We start from the raw sequence: 25,499 nt of genomic DNA, 5'->3' as shown, positions 1-25,499 counted from the left end.
CGTAATCAAGCACCTTGGGCTTGCTCAACTCCACAATATCCCCCCTTCAGCTTCCAATTCCCTCTTCCCCTGCAAGTCTCCAGAGGAAAAGCAGTTTCCTAAGGATCTCCTTTAGCAAAAAGGAAGCAGAGTCACACCATGGCAGAACATCACCAGAATGTTTGGGCATAAATGGCCTGCAGTCCAGTCAGTAGAGAAAGGAAAAAAACACTGGCCCTTCCTGTCTGCCTAGTACAGTCTGTTCTTTGCAAAAAGTCAAGTCCTCATGATTTTGTTACATAACACAAATTTTCAGACATGCTCAAGTCCAGTCCTGTAACAGCAAGAGGCACTGAAGTTTGTCACAGAAGTGCATCAAGGGCAGGTCAACTGTGCTGTTTTAATTGGATTTACTAGCACTTCACATATTAGGGCAAGAGATGGTAGCTTTCACAACACTGAAAATATTAGGAAGAACAGCCATGCTGTGTCATACAATGGGCTTCAACTAGAAACAAACCTAACAGAAAATTTGTGTTCTGCAATGCCACTTGCACCATCTAACCAGGGAGAAGAATATCTAAGTACCTTGCTCTTGTCTGCCCCCCACCCCAGTACCTCTGAGACAAGTCCCTCTAAATATCTTTACTATATGGACTCATTAGCTTTATTGAAGCTCACCTTCATCTGCCATCCTGAGGTTCTGGGTGGGGAAGGACTGTTTTCTGCCCTTTCCCCACGTTTTTTAGTAGCATCAAGCTTCATCTGCTAGAGCTTGGGGCAAGCATCCAGAGAGGACCAGATAGCTAGCAGAGAAGTACAACATACAAGCAGCTCCCATGAAAACTAGCTATGAAGCACGGATCCAATACAAGATTTGCAGAATCTAAATGCCATGTTGATTACCATGCACACATTTACTGTTTTACTTCAGCCCAGGATTTCTGCAGTGGAAGCATGGATCCCCATCCTTCCACTAATTAGCAGTTAATATGGAAAGCTATTTCTATCTAACCTTTAAACTGTTTGAAACTATCAAGCAAAGAGAAGCCAACATAGTGCACTCTGCCTGACCCAACCCACTGCCAGCCTCTCCTTTCTGAGGCAGCCGCCAGAAGCTACGTAACTCAAACATGGGTTATATGAGCAAAAACCCAAAGAAAGAGCCAGATAAACATGCAACAGACTAGTGCTGAGACATTTGTCAACATTCAGCAAACCACTCCATCAGTATGCTTAGTAAGGTAAGCCCTCCACATCCAGAAAAACACACAAGCAACAAGCCATCTCACAGCAGCTCTCAATAAAGTGCTGAACTAAGAGGATATTCCTGGCAGACAGATTACACAAGAGACAACTCACACTGCCAGCTTTACTGGAACATACACAGCAAATCCCCAAAGCAGAGCATTCTGGGATGATGCCTCACTAGATTTCTGACTTGTCATTAGACAAAAAAGTTTAATGACATGGTTGGGCTCTGTGTTTAAATATAATTTACCTGGGACATACCATAATTATGAAAAGACATTGTACTTCTCAATGAAGCCTACTGCTGGGCACAGTCTCAGCATGATGCAATGTTTTGCTTTCACCATTACCTGAAAGGGTCCTTGGAAATTGCTATGGTTGTTTGAGATAGGCATGGTGACCGAAAGCTTCAGCTGGGCTCTTACATCATCCAGCAAAAGGCTTCACATAACATAGCACAATTGTAGGAAGCCTTTCTAGCCTGACTGCTCGAAGTTTTATTCCTATGCAAGTGCAACTAGACAAATCAGATTAGAAAGTACAGAGCACACCAAAATGAAATTGATTAAAGCACATTATACAAACTGTGGCTGCAAGAATACACATGCTGCCTTCAGAGGACATCTGCACTGTAAGGTGGCCAGATATCCAAGAGCAACTTTTTCCTGGAAATAAGAGTTATGGTAATACAGGAAAAAATGTTTTTGCCAAAAAGCACAATGCAGCCATGCGCCTACAGCACTGTTCACAGTTGCTTCACTACCAGTTAGTGTCCAGATTGGCTGGTTTAAGTGGCAAGGAGTAGAATTTGTCCCTTAGTCTTACTGGGGCACACTCAGAAATGCATCCCTAAGCAACAGTTTCACTAGCATAAGCTCTGTAACTCAAGTGATATTTTAAGTGGCTTCCTTATCACCTCCTGTGTGCCAACATTAAGCTGCACCTCAATCATTTCATTTGAGCAATGAAGCAAATCTGTATGATTAGGTCCAACACTGCTAATTCACACAGTGGTAGTGCCCTCCATTGGAAAAAAGTGAGTATGAATTAACAGTTCACATCAGTTACTTCAGTATATGCAGCTAGAACAACTGATTAGGAGATCGACATGCTCTGAACCATGCAGAGGGAATATACTGCTGAAGAAACAGGATATATTGGCTGAAGAGAGAGATATGTACAGGCTTTTTGATGGTAAACAGCTTTAAGTGTCACCTTTTCAGATAGCATCTGAAAGCATAGAAATTTTTACTCTGGGCCACTTTAGCATAATCATCCAGACTCACAAGATTAAGTCTTGTATGGAACAGTCCATCTTTACACCCAGCCACAAGAATATTTCTCCCACATCATCCACTTCCTAAAAGCCTCCCAGCTCAGCATCACAAACAGTTACATCAACAGGCATGATGCTGGAACATGGAAAGACTGCAATTTTAAGTATCCACGACAACTTCAACATCAGTTTGAGGAAGGATACCAGAAAGAAAGTTTGTGTAAAGGAAATGGAATCTTCTCCTTCAGGTATCAGGCATCTACCCTGTTTTCAAGGCAGATCACCATACCAGAGATCTCAGTTTAAGTTTGTATAGGGACACTTTTGACTTTCTAGGCAGTTTAGTCTGACAGCAGTCCAATATTGTAACTTTTGGAAAGAGCAGCGAAAAAGTGTTTAAACATTCTTTGCCTGAAAAGATTGTGCCCACCAATAAGCTTCATTTCAGATCTCGAAGTCATACCTAAAGTGTTGCTGCTCTTGTAATTTCGGTTCAAAAAAAAAAATTTTCAAAGTTATTTTGTCCTCTCAAAAGTGAATTAACAGTTCGCAGCTCTACACACAACTTCCCTCTGCTCCCTGTAACTATCAAACAGATTGGTCATGCATACACAGAGAGTACACAGCCACATGTGATAATGAAATTTGGTGCAGACGTCCAGTAAGTCTTGCAAAGCTGACTGATGGAAAGGTTTTGACTAGCTACCTGCTAAGACAGTCTACTACAAAAACAGTAGCCACGAGCACATGATGTTCATAAGGAAGGTTCCATAACACCTCAAGCAGCTTTGAATAAATCTTTCCTTTAAATTAGGAAAAAGCAAAGTCTCCTGCAGAGAAGGAAAGAGATGGCCACTGCTCAATGCCTGAGGTCTATTTGGGGGTGAGAGGGGACGGTAAGACCATTTTTATCCCTTCTGTTTCCACTTTCCAAATGTCCTCACACCACCACAGAAGCCTGAGTAAGCAGAGTTTGAAGAACACACATGTTCACCATCTCTTCCTTCCCTCCCTAGGACTTCTCAGCAGACTAAACTGTGGGTTTCCTCTCTAAAACAGCAAAATTCCAGTACCTGTAATTAAGCTGACAGCTTTCTGCTGTTACTATTCCAGACATTGCCATTCAAGTCCTTTCCATTAAGGTTACCCATTCAAAAACCTCTCCATTGTAAGAGATAAGAAACAGCACAGTAGTCAGTGATGGGACAAGTTCATTAGATGTAAGCAAGCCTGAGTTGTCTTATCTAGGCCTTAAACAGCTGCCAGTACTTTTACAGTTCAAAGGCAAGACAAACGCTGTACAGTCAACCTATCCTCCCAACATACCACAGTCATAGGTTCTCACAAGTCAACATGCCTTCTAATTTGTGTTTAATATAAACATTTGTACAGTCACTTAATTCCTGTTGAACCAAGCTATTTGATGTGGGCCACAGAAAGCTCCCATGACATCAATGGAAAGTTTCCAATTAGGAAACCAGGCTTGAACACATTATTAGAACTTAAGAAACAGAGGAGAAGAAACCTTGTAGAAGCAGTCAAAAGATCTGTTCTTAAGAAAGATGCACTTGGTATACTTAGGAACAAGCAGAAAAGAAGCTGCCTTCCTTTTTCAGTTTAGTGAGTAAGAATTGTAGACATCTAAGCACAGTTACTTTAGCTGCTCCCTTCAGTATGTAAGCTTCTGTCTTTTCTAAGGCTGGTCAGTAGCAGCCAAAGTATGCTAAACTGTTCTTCGGCTGCTACTGAAGTCCTTACTCTTCCTTTTGAGGAGGCTGGACAGCTTTGCCAAGATTTGCTGTGTACAAGCATCGACTTTAAAGTAATGAGAAGGCCACTACCACCCACTGTTCAGTGCACCACAACCTCCCAAACATGGAATAGATGTAAACTGCCTAGATTATCTAATGCCTAGAATATCAAACCAAGCCACCACATCCAACAGTATTTTCCCTCCCTTAAAAACCTCACACCAGAAAAATCTTACCTTACAGTTTTATTTCTTCTACAGTCAGTTCATTACACTACTACTTCTAATACTCAATGAAAGTATAAGCTGAAGTCACCCTCCACACCCACCCCCTACAGATAATCCCAATGCTTTAGTGATACCATACTACGACTTGTAAAAGCTGGCTACAGAGAAATTCCCCCTGCATAAATGCATCTAGGCATGTCTGAATGGCCTGCCCAGCTTTTCTATCAGACTTGCAAGCACAAAAGGGTTACATTCAGCAACCAGCAAAGCCATCTCTTTCACTGCTGCCAGCCTGCCACCTGCTGGGCCATCTGCTTTGTCCACCCAGGCCCAAGGACAGGACATCCATCTGACACCTATTCAGCACCACAACCCTGGGTCTGACACGATTTCCACGACAAGCTTGTTTTGTGGGTGTCTTAGACGTGCCAAAACAAGTTTTAAGAGTATATAGAACGCTGCATTAGCACAAAAGGCATCTCAACAGTAAAATCACTGATGAGCCTTCTGCTGTACTGTTTTGCGCCTTGAAACAGAGATTCCCATGAGGCCAGGTGTTCTGTCAAGAACAATCTAGACTGGGGATTGGCTGGCATTTTTTAGAAGGTTTGAAGACAGCCTAATCCAAAGAACATAAGAGCACATGCCTCCAAACAAGTACCGATTATAATATCCTATCCTTCCTCTTCACCTTAACAACCATAAGCTTGAAAACCATTCTCCCATCTCAAATACACAGGGGCATTTGTCATCAGTCTTAGTATATGGTCTACAGCACACTGCTCCCCAGTGCCCACTAAGACCTTACCTGCCTCAAGAAATCTCTTCCGACTTAAAGCTCCGAGAGCCATTCAATTCTTGTTTCTTACCAGAAATAGCAAAACCAGTAACAGCCATCCTTCTCTGTTTTCACAGAAAAGTGTTGCTAGACTTATCCCATAAAACATAGTCCAGTTCAGGATAAGCCATATATCTTATGTTGCTCTCATATGTTCCTAGATGCATACCAAAAGCCATGCCACCCCTCTGGCCTAAAGCCCAAACCTGCTTCTGCCTACTAAGCTTACTCAGGGGACACCACACATGTCCCATCAGCAATGTCACTGGAAATTCTATTTACCCGCACTGCTAATGTGCTGCCACGTGGTTGCACCCACAGCAGCAAGCTGAGCTGTACCACCTAGAGGGATCTGGCTGGGACAGGAACACCAGCACGCACCTACAACCATCTCCCTACATCAAGGGACAAAGATTGAAGGCACCTCACGAGTCACAGCCAAATTCCTTTTTGGAGAAAACGTGTACAGCAGAAAGTCCTTATAGAAAAAATACCACCAAGTATGTATGCACGTACACCTAGCAGCAAAGATTCTCCTTTTCCAAAACTAATAAGCTCAGTAAAGCAGCAGATTCACTGGAGGTCCTTGTAGGCAAACATCTGGATGTATCTGCCATCCTGGAGTGACACAGCATACTTGGCAAGTTTCCCCTAGTAAAACAGTGCACTGCTTTGGCTACGGAGCAAGCAGGAGGGTAGTTGCACAATCACAGCCTGCCTGCAGATGTGGGTTATTGCTCCTTCCAGGCTCTCTAGTCAGGTGTCCCCTCCCACTTAAAGTGTTGACACACAAAGCTGTGCCTCTTGCAAATCCAGTTCAGCATCCACACACCAGGCTTTATCTGATTACTCAGATAAAGCCTTGGGATGTCATGTTAATCATGCCAAAAGCACAGATTTGGGCATGTGTGGGCACATATGACCTGCCCTTTCAACAATCTCACTGGAAGGCAACATCTTACAGCCACTTGGCATGCCTCATACCCAGAGGATCAAAAGCACATGAGGAACACCAGTACCTCAATAAAACAGAAGAAAGATTCAGCTGGAGAACACATAGAGTGAATCTTCCAGGAAAGTTCTCAGTTCCTTCAAAAGCTGCTTCTTGCAAACACCAAGTTAAACTATTTAGGAGCTTGTTGGCCCTTGAGTAGATCATTTCAAAGTCAATGAACTAAGGCAGATACCAAGAACTAACCACAGTATCCAAATTCCAGGATGAACCTCAGCCACTGAAGTGGACCCATACTAATAAACACAGGACACACACTTTGCCCTTTCTTCTCCTCCCCATCCCAACATACAGGAAGTCAAACCCACAACTTGGAAAACCAGTAGCATATTACAATGCTGGTCTGCCTTCACTCTCTGCATTTTCACCACTACCCATGCTCACAGCCACTTCACAGCAGATTAGCTGCCCCTTTTTAACTTCTACATAGCAGCTGTACATTGGCAAGACAGCGTGCCACATACCTAACCTTACAGCAATATCCTGCTGAAATCAGTGCCATGTGTGCAGCCCTTCTGCCCTTTTCCTCTTAGGCTGCAAACTAAGCTATGCTAGCAAGATCTAAGAGATGCATGTGCCTGAATCAATACCAGAGTCAAGTCTGAGGCTGAAACCGCTTACAACTGCCTGTCTGATCCTTGTTGCAAGAGGGACACACAGCAGTCCAAAAACGCTGTAATAGGGAAGAAAGCAATGCCCTGGCTCACAAAAAAAAAAAAACCAAACAAACACATTCATTAGATTGATTCACTCCCACCCCCAGCTTCATTTTGTTCCAGCTGGAAGTGCACAACATGCCACATGGAAAACCCCAGAACATTAGTAGTGGAACTGTGTGGGACATGAGGCAAGGAAGCCAAGTGTTCAAGCCAGTAGTGCAGAACCTTGACAGCAAGCTGTAGGGTAACTACACAGCACAGCCCGCAGCAGCTCATGCCGATCACATAACCCCAGAACAGAAAGTCCAAGCAACTACATTTCCTGCCCAGAGGAGTCGAGCCAGGTACTTTCTGGATTCAAGAGGCCCCAAACCTCTTTTCAGCAAAACTGCCAACAGGTTTCTTCTGCAGCTGTTCAACAGTTCATAGGAACTAGGACATAAACACTAATTCTCCCAGTTCAGCTTACCACTTACCAGCTGGCCCACAAAGTTTTAAGTATTTCTTTACACGGGCACCACTTGAAACTTCAAGTCCCAGATGTACTAGTGCCCTGGGATTAGTATGGAACAAAGCAATCCCTCCCTCGTTGTTCAATAACATGATCAATTTAGCCTTTAAGTAGCATGGGGAGACTAAGAGATAGGCCCCACACAGAACTGCTGACAACCCAGCACCAACCCCATCCATTCCACATAACCCAGTGTCCCGATTCCTCCCTAGTATGGACCAAAGACTACTGTTTGGAAGCATTTCAAGGGTCATTATTCTCTTCTCACTGAGAAGCAATGCTTCTCTCCCTGCAGCACAGCTCACTAGGCTACACCACTACAGACCCAGGGATCCTGAAAAACTGTATGAAAATGAATTAGGGTATCTAGGCAAGAACTGCACTTTGGCAAACTCCAGGACTTCCTTCAAGCCTCCGAACGCTGTAGTTGGAATCCAGGCTTTTTTCACATCTCTACTCAATGTAGAGTTTAACTTCCAAAAGGCCATTCAAACCACAGATATCCACAGTGAAGTTCTCAAAAGTTTAAACTAAGAATTTCTAAACATTTGAGACCAATGTAGCCTTCTCATGTAGAGAACGGCTTGGCCTTACCCCTTGCTTGCTTTTCTTGGCTGTTTACCATCTGCAGCTCGTGTTCTTTAGAACTAAGTTGTTTCTGCAGTTTTTGTGCAACTGAGTGCCTTTGTACATTTATGGTGTCAAGGCCCCATCTGGGATCTCCTCAGGAGAGATTCCTGACTTGATAACATACCAGCTATCCAAAGAAAGCAGTTTGAAACTAACATCTACACAGCTGCTCTGACTTACAAGCTTCATCAAACTCCCCTCCCAGGCTAAAAGAAAAAGCCCATGTTTGGTAACTCCATTCAGACATTATCACCTTTTGCCCCAAAGCTCTCAAGACAAAAGTTGTTGCTCTCACTTTGAAATCAGGCAGATGGTGGTGTTTTTTGGTTTGGGGGTTTTTTTTTGGTTTGGGTTTTGCTGGTTTTTGGTTTGGTTTTTTTTTTTTAAGTAAAAAGCTTTCTCCTCCAGGCAAAGTTTTGCAGGGTAAAAGCCTTACTATTATACAGTAGCAGCCCTGCTTCAGTTTGAAGCCTGTCTTCCCATGTTCTGGAAGAGAAAAAACTAGCAGAGCCATAGGACAAGTGTTAGTGGACAAGACTCTCCAGGGTCAAGGAAAAAAGTAAGGCAAGGGCAGGTGGCTGTTTCTCTAAGATCAGAAAAAGATGTTAATCCAAAAATCTTTGAAGCTGAAGTTCGATGATGCTTAAGCACAACACAAAACCAGAAGGGAGGATAGCAAGACATCTACCACATGAATGAAACACTAGAAAGTCAGTGGCATGCTAAACCCCCACTCCTAGCTGTGGCACTCCCACACAGTGGACAGAAAAGACATTTCCCACCTTTTCCAGCCCACTGCCAGAAATTCCTGCCTCAGAAGTCTTTACTACTCCAACTGCTTTGATGAGCCACAGGGTAGAGCCCATTAAATAAAACCTGCTATTAGTATCCATCCCTGCCAAAGGTGATCAGGCAAGAAAAGAGTTAGCTTTATTTTCTCCCTTTTTAAAAACCCTAAAGCAAAATGTTGAGTGATTAAAGCAAGGCCACACATCAAGTCAGATGTATAGAAAGGATTAGCCCACAGCTGTCCCTGGCTTGGCCCTACACTCATCCCTCTAAACCACACTCCCTGGGGCACACATAACACTGTCAGACTGCCACGAGCACCAGCTGGCCTGGAAGGTTCTGGACCTTAAGCCCAATCCCAAGCATGACAACATGTGACAAGAACTGTCCCCAGCAGTCATGAGATGGCACCAAGCACCCGTCTTGCTAGCCAGCACTTGCATCTGCTCATCCCAGTGGTCCAGGCCCAGAGCTCAAACATATGCTAAGTTAACACTCTAAGAAATTGTTCTCTTCCCTCTGTACTCTTTCCAAAGAAGGGGCCTCTGCAAAAGCAGCCTGCAGTACCCAGGCAGGCCATTGGGCTGGGACAGTAAGTTTTACTCAGTTTCAGCTCAACAGTAAGACATTATTCATGGTTCAGCTGACTGTTCTGTCAGTACCCTTACTCACTGCCTTTACATGCTGCGGGCTGGACCTCAATATAGCATCCAGCTCACACCAAATCTATTTTACTAGGGAAAGTCTGCTGTATTTCCTTCCCTTAAGCACTGCACAGAGTTGAGGCAGCTTGTGCCACCCCACAGCTACAGAAGAAAGCAGCTCCCATACCCAATTAACACCCAGAATGAAGATTTAAATCATGTTTGCTGTATAAAAACACTCCTTAGTCACACACTCTTTCCAGATGGGCAACTCTAACTCAGTAACTCCTAAGCCTCTTCAGGATCAAAACCATATTAGCACAGCCTGCTTCCAGAGCTCAGACAGGTTTGTTTCGAGATCACATTGTATCCCTGTTTCAGGCAGACAATGACAGATTGTCTAAAGAGTAGCTAAGAAGTCACTATTAGAAGGTTGCTGGCTTTTAAATCCCCTGTAATAGGATGCATTTGCAACAGACATTTTGGCTGACATGAGGAAACCTTCATATTTCAAGAAGGAAAAGCATCATCCCACTGGACTGACTGCAAGGGAGGGAAGTCAAGCCTCACCTATGAAGACATGCAGGGATTTGTTAGCACTTCGGTACTTGGTCAGTTATTCCAATCACTAAACAGAAGGAAGATTTCACTGCCACGAAGAACGTCAACTCCTGTAACTAAGTCAGGGAAGAATTGACCAACAAACATATACCTAACAACACTGGCAACACATGGGTTTGAGCATCTACTACAGAGTTGCACATTTATCAGGGAAGATAACTAGGACAAAAGAAAGTCAGGGAAAGAGCTAGACTGACAGACTTCCATTCTCTTGCTCTCAAACTTTTTCCTCATGACGTTTATGTGAAGCTGTTTGTGCAGAGACACAGCAGAAGCTAAGTGTTTCAATCTGTCCTTTGGTGGAAGGATCAGGGTAGATAACAGATTGTTCGTGACCTCTCGGCTGTGAGGCAAGCATAAGCAGACATACAACAACATCATAGGATTTCTCCCAACAGTATGCACCAAACCAGACATTCTACTTTCCAGTAGCATGCTCATATCTTTCAGACAACTTGGTCTGCACTTCTCTCCTCCCATGTGTAAGACAAGGTTGCATCTCAGTCACACTCATCACTACATTTATACATTATACGTAATTTCTACAACTCACTGTAATTCCTCCAGGAAGGCATCCTGCCATGCACAAGAGTGAGCCTTCCTCAGTCTCCTATCATACTCAGTTGCCCAATAAGACTGCTGGATCTTTCCAGGACAGATCCATTATATATTCTTTCTAGGCTTGATACTACTTCACCCAAAGTATGATCACCTGGAAGAGAATATCCTGATCAATGCACAGACCAATTACTTTAGCCCAGGAGCTTCCAAAGCATTACCTATGGGGGTAGAGCACTACAGAGTTAAAAGGGAATCTATGAATAACCCCTTCCCGACTTCTTTTTTGAAGAGGTGACACTGCTTTAGTAGTCCCTGGGGAAACACAGTTAACAGTGGCACTTGTTCCCCACCATGTGCTTGGAAACTAGTGCTCGTAAGCTAGGTTTTCTCACGATCAGTAGAGCGTGTTTGGCCATCTCCTGTAGCGCATATCCCACCTTTGCTAAGGACAATGGCACTCACACACGCCCCCCTTCCCCCAGCAATTATTTATTGAAACAGTGGCAGCTCTAGCAGTTACTCACAAGGAGTAACTCCCAGTGAAGATTTTTTTGTTGCTCCGATCAGTGTAGTAACTGGAAGTGAGTCAACACCTTGACATCAACCCGTTCTGTGACGGCCACCAGCAAAGCAGTCCAGACTGCAGTTTGGTAACCTTGGTTCTCAGACACTTAGTCACTTTTATTCTGCAGGCATTACATAGCTTTGTCTGGAAGCAACTAGTATCTAACTTGTATCTTCTACCAGCAGCTTAACTTGCTAAGTCACATCACATGCCTGCAAATATAAAGGAGCAGGACAGCAATTTCAGTCAGCCACGTGCACCAGCCTTCAGTAGAATCAAGGTTAGGGAAACTCATACCAAAACAGAGCTTGTTAGTATAATCCATGCAGGTCTAGTAAGCTGTTTCTCCACTGCTATAATACTCCATCACTCTACTAGTTAGTACATGTACAAGCCTCCTTCCACAGGACACGAAGATAAGCACAGCCCAGCTGAGGTCATCTCATTGATACTCGCTGCCAACACCAGTTAATCCTCACTCCCCTTGTCAACACAAGCCCTCAGTAACTCCAGACTCAGTCAGTACATGTGTACTACAGCCCAAAACTATAAGCACAACCTGCATTGGCCTATCAGAGCTAGCCTATCAGGTGCCAAGTCCAGGGTATTCAGCAGCACTAGCCACAAAATTTGACTGAGACATAAACCTCAAACAGCCACAGAGCATACTCCCTTCCACATCTTACATTCTTCAAAGACTACATTGTGACTTGGAAGATTAACTGTCAGCACAGTCTGCACTCATTCACAAAGCCTGGCATGCACAGTGTCCTGACTGGCTCACTAGCTACAGATTTTTAATTCCGGTAACTTCATGAATTCTTAATTAGCCTTCGCAAGACAGACTTGACAAGACAAGCAGCCCTTGCAGACTGCTTTCAGTTTTTCTGAGGAGAGGAAAAGTAGGGGACCAGGGAAAGAAAGACACGGGAGAGCAACAAGCAGAGCACATCTTCCACATCCAGGATCTAGCAGCGGTGAACTGACTCCACGCAAATGCAGCACATGTCAGCTAGCCAGTTCCCAGAACGCAAACCCACATCTCAGAAGTATCCAACATAAGTTTACAAACTCCAGCTGCATTATAGCGCACTTCAGTAACCTCTACAGCAGAGGAGAGAGGCTGCAAGAGCCTTCTGCTGATGTACTGCAACAATACAATGCCCCCCAGAGGAATACACTGCTGAAGTTCATCCCTTGTCTTCAAGGGGGCGGGGGGGGGGGGAGAAGAATAAATTGCTGCTTTATGCATCCGTCATCGCAACTACTGAGAGCCACGACAGGGCCAGTGGCCAAGCATATTGACAGAGCAGGGAGGAGACAGGCGCAGTAGCCACTGGTTGGTCGGGGAAGACGCTCCTCCACAAGCCAGTGGAGCGCTTCTCGGCACCACCATTCACTTTGTAAACAGCAGCGCGGCTCCATCGCATTCCCAGTAGATCCCTTATCAACTCACCACAGGAGTCTCCTTCTCGTAGGCTGGGATAGCCACTTTAAATCCATCCATCCTATAGCCAGATCTCTTTTACTGCAAGCCACTGGAAACTCCACATAGTTTGGTCCTGGTAATTTAGCAGTCAACTTGCACCCAGCAAGATTAGGCTGCCTATACTATTGTGCTCTGCAATTGCAGAATCTGGTGTAGAAATCAGACACTAGAAGGGTGGGAAAAGCAAAGACTGCTTCTAGGACAAAAGGTTCATAAATTCATCCTGCATCGCTATCAGGAAAAAAAGAGCTGATCTTTCTCCAAGGTAGCAACTCCCATTTTTACAATCATTTTGTAAACTTCCTTATCTTGAGCAATGGCTCAGACAATTCATAGGTTTCTAATCAGGCATGGCCACCACCAGTCGTCAGCCACACTGACCACCCGCTTCTCAGTCAGGTAGCGAGAACAAACGGCATACTTCAGCACAAGGCTACAGCGAGATTAACCTCTTCTCCTAACAACAGTCTAGGTACTTCAGGTACGGGATTATATAAGCTCCCATTGTATTAGCATAGGTTTATGTAGTAAAAAACCCAGACGTACTAATTAGGCCTCGTAAGGTGTGCTCCAGAGACCACCACTGTAACCACAGACACTGAACAAACAACCCGACTTCCTTAATGAGTTGAAGATCTCCACGCTGACATTATCAGTGTTTGCTTTTCAAATCCACACGCAGCTACGCCAGCTGGCCTCTGGCAGCCACCCATCTCACGGCATCCCAACCGCAGCTCCAGGAGCCTCGCAAACGCTGGCAGCTCTTCAGGCCCCGATGCTCGCTTGAGCAACGGGTGCCCCGTTAGCCCCAGCGCTTCGGCCCCAGCCACCCTGACCGTGCCCCACTGGCACCAGCGCTCCCCAGGGACGGGGCCTTCCACGCTCACATGCGGCCCCGCAGCAAACGCCAGACGGTGCCCGAACCACCCGGGCTTTGCAAGCACCTTCGAGCTGCTCAGGCGGGTCAGAAAGCTTGGCCTCACCCCAGCCTGGCGCTTGCTGGTTTTTTTGGGTTGCTTTTTTTTTTTTTTTAACGTTGGCACCGATTCCGAGCAGCTTGCACGGGCGGGAGGGGAGCAGGGAGGAGAGACCCGCTCCGCGCCCGCTGGGAACGGAGGCGCCTCCGCGGAGGGAAGAAGACAGGGAGGCGGAGGCCGCGGCAACCCGAAGCGGGGAAGCCGAGCCGGTCGTCGCCACCCCGGCGAAGAGCCGCCGCGAAGCCGCCCGGGCCCGCGGGCACCCCGCCGCCCGCCTCGCCTCGCGTCGCGCCCGTCCCCCCCGCCGCCGCCGGCGGCGGCTCCTACCGTTCCCAGGCTGCCGGCCGGACCATGGCAGCGACCGGGGCCGGGCCCCGCCGGAGGCTGCTCCCGGGGTGGCGGGACGGAGCGGAGCGCAGAGAAAGCAGCGGCCGCCTCTCCTCCGCCGCGGCGGGGAGGCTGGAGCCGCAGCACCCCAGCTCCTCCCGGCGCCAGGCGCGGCAAGCGGGGCCCGGCCCGTCACATGGCCCAAATAGCGCCCGGCGGCGGCCCCGCTCCGCCCCCCGGCCTGGCCCGGGGCGCGGCCCGCTGCTCCGCCCGGGCCCGTTCCCCCGCCCCGCCCCGCCCCGCTGCGGGCAGCCCGCCGCCGGCGGGAAGGGGGCGGGAAGGCGGGGCGGGACCGGGGCCGCGGAGGAAGCGGCGGGGCCGGCTGGCGCCGCCCCGGCGGAGCGGGGCCGGCTACCGGGGGGGTGCGGGCGGCTGGGCGGAGAGTCGTTCCCCTGGGGCGGGGGGGGGGGGGAGCGTGGAGAACGGCAGCTTGTGGCTCTGCCACACCGCCCCGTCCCGAGCAGGGCCGGGTGGAGATAAACGCTCGACTGCCGGCGGTATTTCTGGGTGAAGTCGGGCTCGTTTGATTCTTCGCTGCCCTGCTTGCTCTAAGAATGGCTAAAAATAGCAGCCGGTTTCAGGCTTAACGCTGGGTTTTGCCTTGTGGACACGCTAGGCACTTTCTAATGAATTGCATCCTCGGTGTCCTTATACGTTGACGCGATGTTGCAATATTTGCGCGTCAAACGCTCCGGGGAACGTGTGTTTGCCTTTTGAAAATTGATTTGTTTACCAAAATAAATCAGGGAAATACAATTCTGTTCAGTCTTTTTTCGAAAAGCAACTTTTTGGACAAATTTCACCCAGTAATGTCTCTGGAGATGATTCATTTTTCAGTATTCCCAGACAAAAAGAGTCTGTTTGTAGCAATACTGCTTGGAGCTATAAACCAGTGGATTGTCATAAATTAAGCAAGCCATGTTGCATGGGATACCTCCAAGGACCACCTAAGAGCTGCAGGAAGTGGTATGAATGATTCAGGAGGTGGCAGCCTGCCATCTGAGTCAGTATGGAACGAATGCCCCTGCATGCTGCTGAGGTTACCGGTTTTGGGGGTTGGACATTAACACTGGGCCTTGACCGGTTCTCATCGCTAATCGTCTTGGGACATGTGAAAAAAAGAGCAGGGTTAATTTGTGTGTCCTCATTTTTATGTCCCTACTTCCAGAGTATTTTGCTTTCATCTTGGCTGAACTTCATTTCCAGCACAGGGCCTTAATTCGAACAAGGTTCAACCATAAACGTGCAAGTGCATTCTCCTTACATACCTGTTAATTAGATAGGATGCTCAGCCATTTTTCTCCTGGCTGTGCTCCTCTTAAGGAGTGGGGAGGTGAGTAGTGAGGAAGGCGATTCCTGGGTGTATACGTATGCTGGATCTCTGGGGAGGCTGGCGGAGGGACGTATACTCTGCTGAGGGCTGAACAGGCTTTTTGTCACATTTCACGGGCCATGCAGTAATGTACAACTTAGTTATGCCAGTGCTTACAAGGAAAAAAATCCTCCAGCTGCGCATGGGATGAAGGGAAATTGCATGGTCCCCAGGGGCCATGAGCTCCCCCGCTGCTAGGTTATTTCTTCAGCCCGGTGGTCACAGCAGGACATTCGGTGACATATAATGGGGCAGGGTCCAGTGCTGAACCCACTGAACTGTCAGAAGAATCAGAAGAAATGAATGTAACGCGAAGGCCAAAGGTGGGGTAGCTAGCCTGCTGAACACTCTCCTCCTCCTCACCCCTTTCAGGCCATGCAGTCAAAAAAATCCCGCAAGAGGACTTAGGCCAATGCAGGGAAAGAAATTCTGCTGAACTCCATGGGACAGTGCATGCATAGGAAGTTGTTCATATGTGCATTCATATCTTTGCAGGACCGAGGCACTAATTTGTTAAGCATATTTTGAAGTCCCTGGGGAATAGTTGCTCTATGCCAGCCATTGTGGTTCATTAAAAAAACACATTCACATTAGAATGAATTTATTACTCTAGCTGACCAGAAACACCAGGGAGGTTGTAGGTACAGCACAAATATGTTCTTTCACACCCTGCAAGATAGAAATAGGAGAAGTTTTATGTTAAATGGGTACATGTTTGGGTAGCTTTTTCAAAACTACTTCGCTTTGACCTGGTCCTGCTCCCATATAAGTCAACTTTCCCCGCTAATTTCAGCAGAAGTTCTTCAGCAATAGTGCTCCAAGCGTGTTGTGAAAATCTCCCCCTTTAAGCTTTTCCTGCAGATTACTGCTCAGTTCTTGGACAGTTAGCCAAACGTTGGGGGCCCGTACTCCCCCAGAGACCCTGTAAATACTGCTCTGAGGGAGATGAGGAAGGATTCTGACACTGCAGACTGGCTCCAGTGTTTTCTGTCAGCACACTTGCAGCTTGTTGTGTGAATCCAAATTTGTGGAGAGTTCTCCCCGTTGATCTCCACTCCTGCCTCTTCTGCCAATGCCAAAGATGTTAGAGGAATGTGCCAGGCATACGTTAACTGGAGAGCAAGACAAACTGAAGTGTTGTCTAGGGAGACTCCAAAACTGCTTAGAATTGGAGATCTGTGGACCAGATTCTCCTTTACAGTAAATCAATCTACTACACTTACTAAAGTACACCTACTTTAAATGCTTTGTTTCATTACCGCCAAGGTGGGAGACTGCTGTAGTGTGAGAACCTGACTGGTGCTCTTGATGCCTAGAGATGTGGATGGGGAATTTTCCTCTTACCCCGAGACTTTTTCCTGCCCATCTGCTGTGACCTAGAGGAGTAACAGAGCAATGGCCAGGGCCAGGGTCCTGAGGGAAGCCCAAGATCTCACTTGTGGAGGCTCAAAAGTGGGTTCTCATTGGCCTGCCTAGCCACAGCTCCCCAGGGTCAGCACAGCATGAGCACTTTCTGCAGCAGCAGAGACATGTCATCACCGAGTCCAAGAAAGTTGTGAAGGATGTCTGAGAACTGTACAGGAAACTCAGCAGGCTTTAGTCTGCTTGTGAATTCAGCTGCTCTGCTTACTCCACCGCAGTCGTGTTACCTGCCTCCCAGCACTGGTCAGCACTGTGACCCGTGAACTCTCCCTGAGCACCTTGCAGCACATTGCCATTGTCAGATGTGAGCTTCTTTGTCTGAGGGCTACTCACAGTCTTGCGTTTTCTTGTGCACTAGTGCGAGGTGTGCAAGGGTTTCCTGCTCTAACAGAGATCCCTGTTCTTTACAGTGAGAGGAAGAAATGGGGTGGAGGAGGTGTAAGAGCAGCAGGGAAGTTGGAGGAAACCAGACGTGACAAGTGCTGAAGCAGGACTTTTCAGCTTTGTGGTGGCTTCTCGCCAGATGAGATCACAGCTCCTATGGAATCTTGTCTCCTTTTATTTCCTTAATATTTGACTTTCTTGCTTCCTTAAGAAGCAGGAATTGCTAATCTTCAATCACTTGCTTTGAATACTGTCTGCTGCGTCTCAAACAATAGTGCAAACAGCAGCAGAGGGGGGTGACTGACAAATGCCAGTGTTTATGGCCTGCAGTGGAATCCCTCTAAGCCTGTTTGGAAAACTAACGGGATGGAGCCTGGATTAGAAGAGACTTTTCCAGCTCCCATCCTTGTGAATTTATGCTAAGATTATTAAAAGGGAGGTGGGAGGGGGAATGACTTGGCATGTCTCTTTTTTTGCGGTCAGCATTCAGTATTGTAGATTAGCTATGGGGTCTGGAAGTGGATGAGCACCCGCCTTCAGAAAAATGGGTCCCTTTTGAATGTCTGAACTGAAGCGTCTAAATCCTTAAGAGCATGGACTCAGGCTGGTACAGACTACGTAGATGTGCTTTATGCCTGACTGATACTAACCTTGCAGCAGTACCAGTACCAGTAGGCTGGTAGACTGTAGAGCAAAAAAGGGGATCTTACTGCTTTGCATTTGGAGGGGTTGTATAAAGACAGGCAGGCAGAGAACATGCAGCTTTCTATGCCCTGGGGAGAGGGGGAGAGAGAGACAGCAAACACTCTGCCCGGAAACATGTACGTGCTGCATGCAGGCTCTGCCTGTGGGAATTAAGGGAGACAATGCAACAGATAGTGAACAATGAGCGTCTGTAATGTACAGCAACAAAGCCAAAGTAACCCAGTGTGCCGCAGAACACAGAAAGACACTGTTAAAACAGCAGCCTCATGAGGTAGAAATCCTGCCAAGCCTGCTTAGAGGACAATCAACGAGCTCTCCTCAGCTGGAAGATGGCTCAATGTGGTGGAAAAGGGAGTAAAAGAGAGTGGGATGGAGGAGGAAAAAAGAGGTGTCCCCCAGCGGCCCTTGGCAGGAAAAAAAAAACTCATCTTCTTTTTAGTTAGTCTCTTCTTGCGAATTCAGATGTCAGCACAGTCAACGCAACACTTCGCGCACTGCAACACAAGTAAATGAGGCTGTTGAATGAAATGAAACCCTTTATCCAAAACAAAGTGGAATCCAGGTATTTTCCTTTACATTCACCTGGAAAGCAGGGCCTTGCTGTGATGTCTCCTGTCTGCTCCTTTGCCTTTCCGCTTCAGCACAGGGTGCTGGATGTGAAGTGGCCTGCCTTAAAGAATGGGACGTATGTAACTCTGGAGCAGTCGGATGCAGAAGATACTCTACAAACTTCCAACTCTATTTGGAGCGACCCTTACAACACCAGCTGGTTGCGCAGTTACCTCTGAGGTACATGTACTACAGACATGACTACCTCTTAATGAGACGACATGCCAGGAGCACCCCCTTAAAATCACAGTAACTTCACTGGCTAACACAACTGTCGGCAGTAAAAAGGACCCATCGTAACGCTCTTTTTGCTTACTGCACTGTATCTCGCAAGCCTGTATGTAGGGGGCTAAGCACATGGTCGCAGTCTGGGCATGAGAAGCCATTGGGAGTGGGGAAGCAGAAAAATGAGTTCCCTGCCTTTTTGATGGAGGGCCATGAACGGAAAATGGTAGCAACCAGGATAATACAGGTGTAGCAGCTGTGGAGTAGCTCCCGGGAGAGCAGGCTGACTAGAGAGCTCACTGTGCCACAGGAGATCAGTGCTCATCTCTGTGCGGTGTGTGGCTTAAGGAATGGCAGCAAAAGAGTTGGTGTCAGTGGCCCAGCTGTGTAGGTCTGTGCCTCTAGGAAAAGCTCCCTTTTCAGGACAGGGCTCCGAAAAGTGGTTCCCGCCGGCTCCTGCAGCGTGAGGAAGCAGCACCCTCTGCTGCTGGCATGCCTGCCTCCAGAGCACCTTTTTAGTTACAGACACCTAAGTACTTCCAGAGAGAAGCTCAGGAAAAGCATCCGCAGCCGTGTCCCTCTGCAAGTCAAAACACTGCAGCATGTGGGTGGCTTGTTTGTCAGACAGTTTGGTCATGTCAAAATACTGCTGTTGGGAAAGGAGATGCCAGGCAGCATCTGCTTGCAGCAGATAATAGCAGTAAGAACAGGCCCTGGCTTTGTGCTGAAGATTTTGACTGCTGCTGTTCCCGGCAAGTACTTTGGCTGATAATTGTGCGATGAACATGACTTGATACGCACAACAGGGACGCTGTAGGATAAAGCTCTCCATTCCTCCAGCAGCGTTCCTCTGGCCACTTCCAAACATTTCCTATCCCCATGAGGCAGCTAATTGACTATTGCTGCATAGCAAGAGGAAAGGGGAACTCAGGCAAGCAACGTGACTCACCCACAGTGAGTCAGTGGCAGAGTCCTGCCCCTTCAGCTCTCTCCTGCTAACCATGGACCAGCGATTCCCATGGGGCTGGGAACGCAAGGAAGGAGTCCCGACACCTCCCACCCCTAAGCAATCCTAACACGGGGCACACAGCATGGATGCTGTATCGCTACCAGACTGGCTCCCTAGAAAGCTGTGGGATGATGCAGGATCCACGCAGTCAGATAAATCCTAGTCACCCACGTTTTTTTCCCCTCCCCTTTGCTGAGGACTTCTTGCTTTTCCCAAATGAAGGTGTTTAACATCAACCAGGTCTATCCCGCAAGCACATTCCCAGATGGGATATGCACACCTCAGACAGACACAGAGTACTTGGTCTCTTCCTTCTATTTTCTCTCTCTCCCTGAATTCAGGCTGCCCTCTTCCCTAGCATCTGACCCTAGGTTTCCCTTCTTCATGTGGGGAAATAAGCTAAACTTGGTACCGGCTGCAGCTCCAGTCCCCCACAGCTCAGCCAGAGACATATATTTGAGCTCCCATTCCGCACCCCTTCCCATCTCACAATCTCCCTCTCTTCCTCTCCCTGAGCAGCAGGGAGGAGCCTCCCCAAATCTTCAAATACAGAGAGTACTGTGCCAGTCCGTAAAATTTGCCCACGTTAGAAAAGCAAAGCATGAAAAAAATGCCTGAATCCTGTTAAAAATAGGCTGGGATCTACAGAAAAGAACCTGCTTAACAGTTTGTGTCTGTGCACAGGTCTCATTTCAGCAACAGCAACGCTGCTCCGAGCCAAACATCATTCACACAAGACCCAGATTGTTTTGTGGATAAGGAGATGCCTACAAAAAGGGAGCCCTGTTTAAGGAAAAAATGAGGCGATGTCTGGTCAGAGCGCCACCAGGACATAGTTTCTGCGAGAAATTCCTCTCTGTAGACCAATCTGTCAAAGGAGAGCCAGCATGTCCCGCCGCAGGGAGCAGCTTGAGGGCACAGGCCTGGCACAGTCTGCAGTGGTGCTTGCAGGAGAACCTGGTGCTGCATTGCTACAGGACAGCATGCCAGCTCTCTGCAGGGGGAGCAGCTGGAATGAACTGGATCGATTCACATTACCCACAGACATTTCACAAGGCAGCTTGTTTTGGGATTGCTCTGGCTCCTGAAATGTACTGTTTTTCACTCTCTCCCCTCCATCTCCTTTCTTGCCCCTTTTTAGGCAACAGCCACATTTTCAGTCATCTGTTTGGGGAAAGGAAGGCAATAAACCAAATCCCTACTAAGGCAGGCAATCGATCCGGAGGCACAAATCCTCCTAAGGATTGCCTTGAGCTGTGGCCGAAGGAGAAAAAGTCAAGCACAGCACAAAAAAATTGTTTTGAAAAGTGTTAAGACACTGAAAATTTTGCTGCTTTTACCACCACTGCCTCTGCTCTCTGTGCTTGGGGAGGATTCACTAATCTTGTAAGGGCTTGGAGTATCTCTCTTCAGTGACGTGCAATGGTCTCTAAACTAGAACAAAACTCTAAACTAGAATTAAACCACTCCTGACCTGGATGGGAAAACACTGTCCCAGCCCTATGACGTGACCGTTAGATCTCCTCACTTGCACGGCCATCTTCAAATGCGTGGGTTGCTTAGATAATTCAGCATCACCAACAGCATCAAAAAGTATCATACACACGTCATAGCAATGTTACCTGGACGCCCAAGGAAGCACCGCAGAGGATTTGGACACTGAAGAGGAAAAGACCCACCATCACTTGGTACTACAGAAATGCTCTGCTACATCAGCAGCCCGGGGAATCTACTGAACACCCAGAAGAGTCTGTGAATGACAGTGCCCTTTCAACTGCATTCAGGGGAACTAGCATTTGTTGAATCAGCAAGATTGCAGCAAGAAAACATCTGATTTAAATCCTCCTGTCCTCCTCTTGCCAGGAAAATGAAGCCTTCCCCTGGGGCAATAGGATGAAATTGCCGTCTTCCTCCTCCTCTTTCCGTGGCACACTACACCTTTTCTTTTATGTAACAGAGGTGCCAGGAGAGACTTGCCTTTCACCGAGGAGGTGGTGGCTGGTCCTGGACAGGAACACTTGGGTATCAGCTAAACCAGAGGCCGGGGCTCCCTGCTGGGACCGTACGTAATGTACGTAATGCCTTCTCAGCCAGAGTCACAGCACAGCTCGTTCTTGAAGTTCAACTGCATAATCTCAGCTCCCAGATCTTGAATAGATTATAGTTAAAAATGCAGCTCTATAAAGTCTATGTTATTAAGCAACTCTGTACTATGGTGACAGTATCTATGGAAATGCAACTCAGGGAGTAAATGTGGATCAGTGGAGACTTTCCTAAGGCCTGGCGATTTCAGGACCCTGCATAGTATTGGGTGATTCCATCTTCTCACCTTAAAAGGGCTTTGGCTGTTCCTCTGTTTTGAAAAGTCCTGGCCTTGTTTGGATAATACACAAAAAAAGAGTCAGAGTGAACATTTAAGACTGCTGGTTTCACACTACAGAAAATTCAACATTCTCCTCTTTGTACAACTAGAATTTTAAAACTTCACTCCTCAAGAGGACAGGAAAAAAAACAGAATGACCACCAATCTTTGAAAGAAATTCAAAGACGCTTTTGTTAAAAACCATTTATTTTTTATAAATATAATTCCCTATTCGTTACACAACATGAAATGAATCACAAAACTTTACTCGTGGGAAAATAAGTTTTTACAACTTGATTTATAAAAGTTGAAGTGAAAAATGAATTACTTCCAGTGTTAGTTTTCTGTAAAACATACAAATAATCATACCATTGAATTCTAGGAATGCACTTGCCATTTACAAAAGTAATAAAATTGGTATCAATAATCACTACTGGGAGAAATAGACTATAGGAAGTTACTCCATGGAGTTGCTTTTGCAAAGAAAGGTTAATACAAGCTCTCAAGAAGATGCACACCTCCTATTAATAGCTTTCACAAAATAAAAACAGCACTGCTTCCTTGGCCTATAGCCCAGTGGATTTCTACCATTCTTCCTCATCAGATTTGTTGCTCGTTTAACCCTTCTTCCCATCCGCAGTCTCTCTCCTGCCAGTCACAAATTTTATACATTTAAAAATATTTGTTCTCCATTTGGCAAATGCTAAGTATTAAAGAGTTTAGTAGGAACTGTCTGTGTAAAAAAAAAAAAAAACAGTTCTAAAAAAAAAAAACAACCAAACAACCCAGACACCTATGTTCACCAAGGAAAACGTGTGTAAGGTTTTACTGGATTTTAATAAAATCTAGGATGAATTTTGGGGTGACCCATTAGAAACTTCACATATGAGCCCTATTTTCAGCTGCAAAATAACAGTGGCTCTCTGGGAAAAAAACACATGCTTATTTAAAAGTGCAAATAAACCTCTCCAAAATCGCTGTTTATTTCAAAAGGTACCAGCCAAATATTAACAAGAAAGTGTGCAGAAACTAGAAAACACCAATACCACAGTAATCTGTAAAGTAGCAATAAATTGTGTCATTCATAACAACATATTTATTCTCACATAGGTCAATTTTCCATTAAAACTTGTTCCCTCACACCAAACACAAAAGAACTGGAATGAAGTGAACATGGCTATTTTTGTTTAAAAACGAAAAATGATGTTTGAATTTATGGACATACCAGACCTAAAACATCTTCCTCTGCACAGCTGTTTCAGCCACTGTGGTATATTTTGGAGCCAGTGTTTGCTAGCACTCATCTACGAAAAGAGTTATTCCAGAAGAGTTATTCCAGTTAACTCCTAGGAGTATGCTTTTATTCCAGACTCCACTGTCAGCATATCCACTTGACAAGCAAGTCCTGCAGCAAGGAACCTGCAGTGCTCACCTTCCTCCCACTTTTCTATGCTACTCTCTTCCCCTGTGATTTATTTTCACCCTTGGCTGTTTGTGCCGGTAGTTAAGCCTGCCTGTAACCATGAAAAAGGCAGGAGCAAACTTACTCACAAATACCCACAAAAGATGGATAACCAGCCATCCTGGTTGTCAAACCGGATCAGTTAAGACACTTGTGTCTCTTCTGCATTTGAGCTTTTGAGAAAGCTACACCACCACAACTCTCCTCCTTTCCCATGCAAAAGCTAAGTGATGCGCATCAGTGCAACTCAGCTCAGCTGAGTCAAATACAGTATGTAAAATGCAGCTTTTCTGGACCATTTGCAAGGTGGGGGAGGGTGTCGGCCAGAAATCACAGCCAGTCCCTGAGAATTTGGCCTTTTACTGCTGCACATAGCTTCTGCCAGGTTATGTTCTCTCTGGCTCTGTTTGCCTAGGGACTGCTGACGAGTAACAGGCTCTCTAGAGCTTGCTCAGTGCACTTTTATCCGTGCCATTAGCAGAGGACAACAATTCTGATTTCTGCATTAATATAAGCATTATGCTGAAAGACGAGAACTCAGGAACCTGGGAGCACAGGCTGTACAGACCTGCCCACCTTGCTTCATGTGCTGTCAGACTGTAGCACCTATTTGTACCTGGATTTGCATCTTCATCGCTAGGATTCAGCAGATCCCTGTGCATGGAAGGATTTGAAGCCAATGCCTATCTCCCAGCTTTCTAAAGCAAAGTCCCTTTTCTTCCCTATACTGCAGACTTTCGCCTATCTCCCAGCTTTCTAAAGCAAAGTCCCTTTTCTTCCCTATACTGCAGACTTTCGGGTCTCTAAGGGGTCACCAGACTCCCAGGTCCAACTCCTGAGGATCTTATTTTTCCCTTGTAAGGCTCCAGGGCTGGGAAGGGTGGCCAAGCCTGGCACAGCCTCAGACCAGCCCTGCTGAAAAAACAGCACACAACTTACTGCTGCTTCTCGGGGTCCGGGCGCCATCTCCTGTCAGCATCGGGGCCCCTGCTGAGCCCTCGGACCCTGGGTCACCTCAGACCCCACCATCTCCACCCGGTCACCCCCACACAGCTACTTCTCTGCAGAAACAGGGCCAGCATTCACAGGAAGAAGAGAGAAATCCCCTTGAAAGTGGCCTCCGCTCCTATGCAGAATCCTCCCTGCTGGCAGCCAGTACCTCGTCCATGTTCCAGGTTTCTGCGGTGGGTCTGTCCCATCCTGGTGCCACCCCGGGTGAGTGGGTTTGTCTCTAGCCTCCACATGGACCATCAGCTCAGATTCTCCCATCTCGTGCCATCATGATTCCCTTACCAAAAGCTGCACTCTGGTGTGCTGTGGCAAATTACCCATTAGAGAAGATGACGGAGCATTCGGGGATATCATGAAAGCAGAGAGATACCCATTGTGCGTGGCAGCATTCTGGGAAGGTGAAAATTAGGAAGGGGAGAGCGGGGTCTCTAGGTAGGACTAGATGTCTCCAACCCTTCCTGTAAGCAACGGCACTATACATTTCTATAACCACTTAACGTTGTCCTGTCAACACAGAGATGCAATTTGCTATTTTTGTGCGCCCAAGAGATATGCACAGAAAAAATTACCTCCCCTTAGAAGTCAGCGTCCTTGAGTTCAAACACCCCACCACCATCCGCAAACACTGTAACTACTTTAATGTGTGCTCTAACGACGGATACGTTGACAGTTTATAAAGCCGCCTCCAGTAGAAATTTTATAAGCCACTGAATGACACTGCAAGCTTCAATTCTGAGGACAGAGTTCATTTCAGAGAATAAGACACAGAAA

General features: G+C 46.7%; 1 protein-coding gene across 1 annotated transcript in view; it reads right to left on the bottom strand.

Annotated features, from left to right (window-relative positions):
• The window catches only part of SPSB1 (splA/ryanodine receptor domain and SOCS box containing 1), a 39,344-nt gene extending 25,008 nt beyond the window's left edge, over window positions 1–14,336 (bottom strand). The window contains exon 1 of the mRNA XM_052792143.1: window positions 14,108–14,336. The gene's annotated coding sequence lies outside the window, so the exon portion shown is untranslated. The remainder of the gene's footprint in view (window positions 1–14,107) is intronic.
• Between the last annotated feature and the right edge of the window lie 11,163 nt (window positions 14,337–25,499).

The sequence above is a fragment of the Harpia harpyja genome, chromosome 7 (genome assembly GCF_026419915.1).
Source record: "Harpia harpyja isolate bHarHar1 chromosome 7, bHarHar1 primary haplotype, whole genome shotgun sequence".
NCBI lineage: Eukaryota > Metazoa > Chordata > Aves > Accipitriformes > Accipitridae > Harpia > Harpia harpyja.
This window is presented reverse-complemented; position numbering and strand designations above follow the sequence as displayed.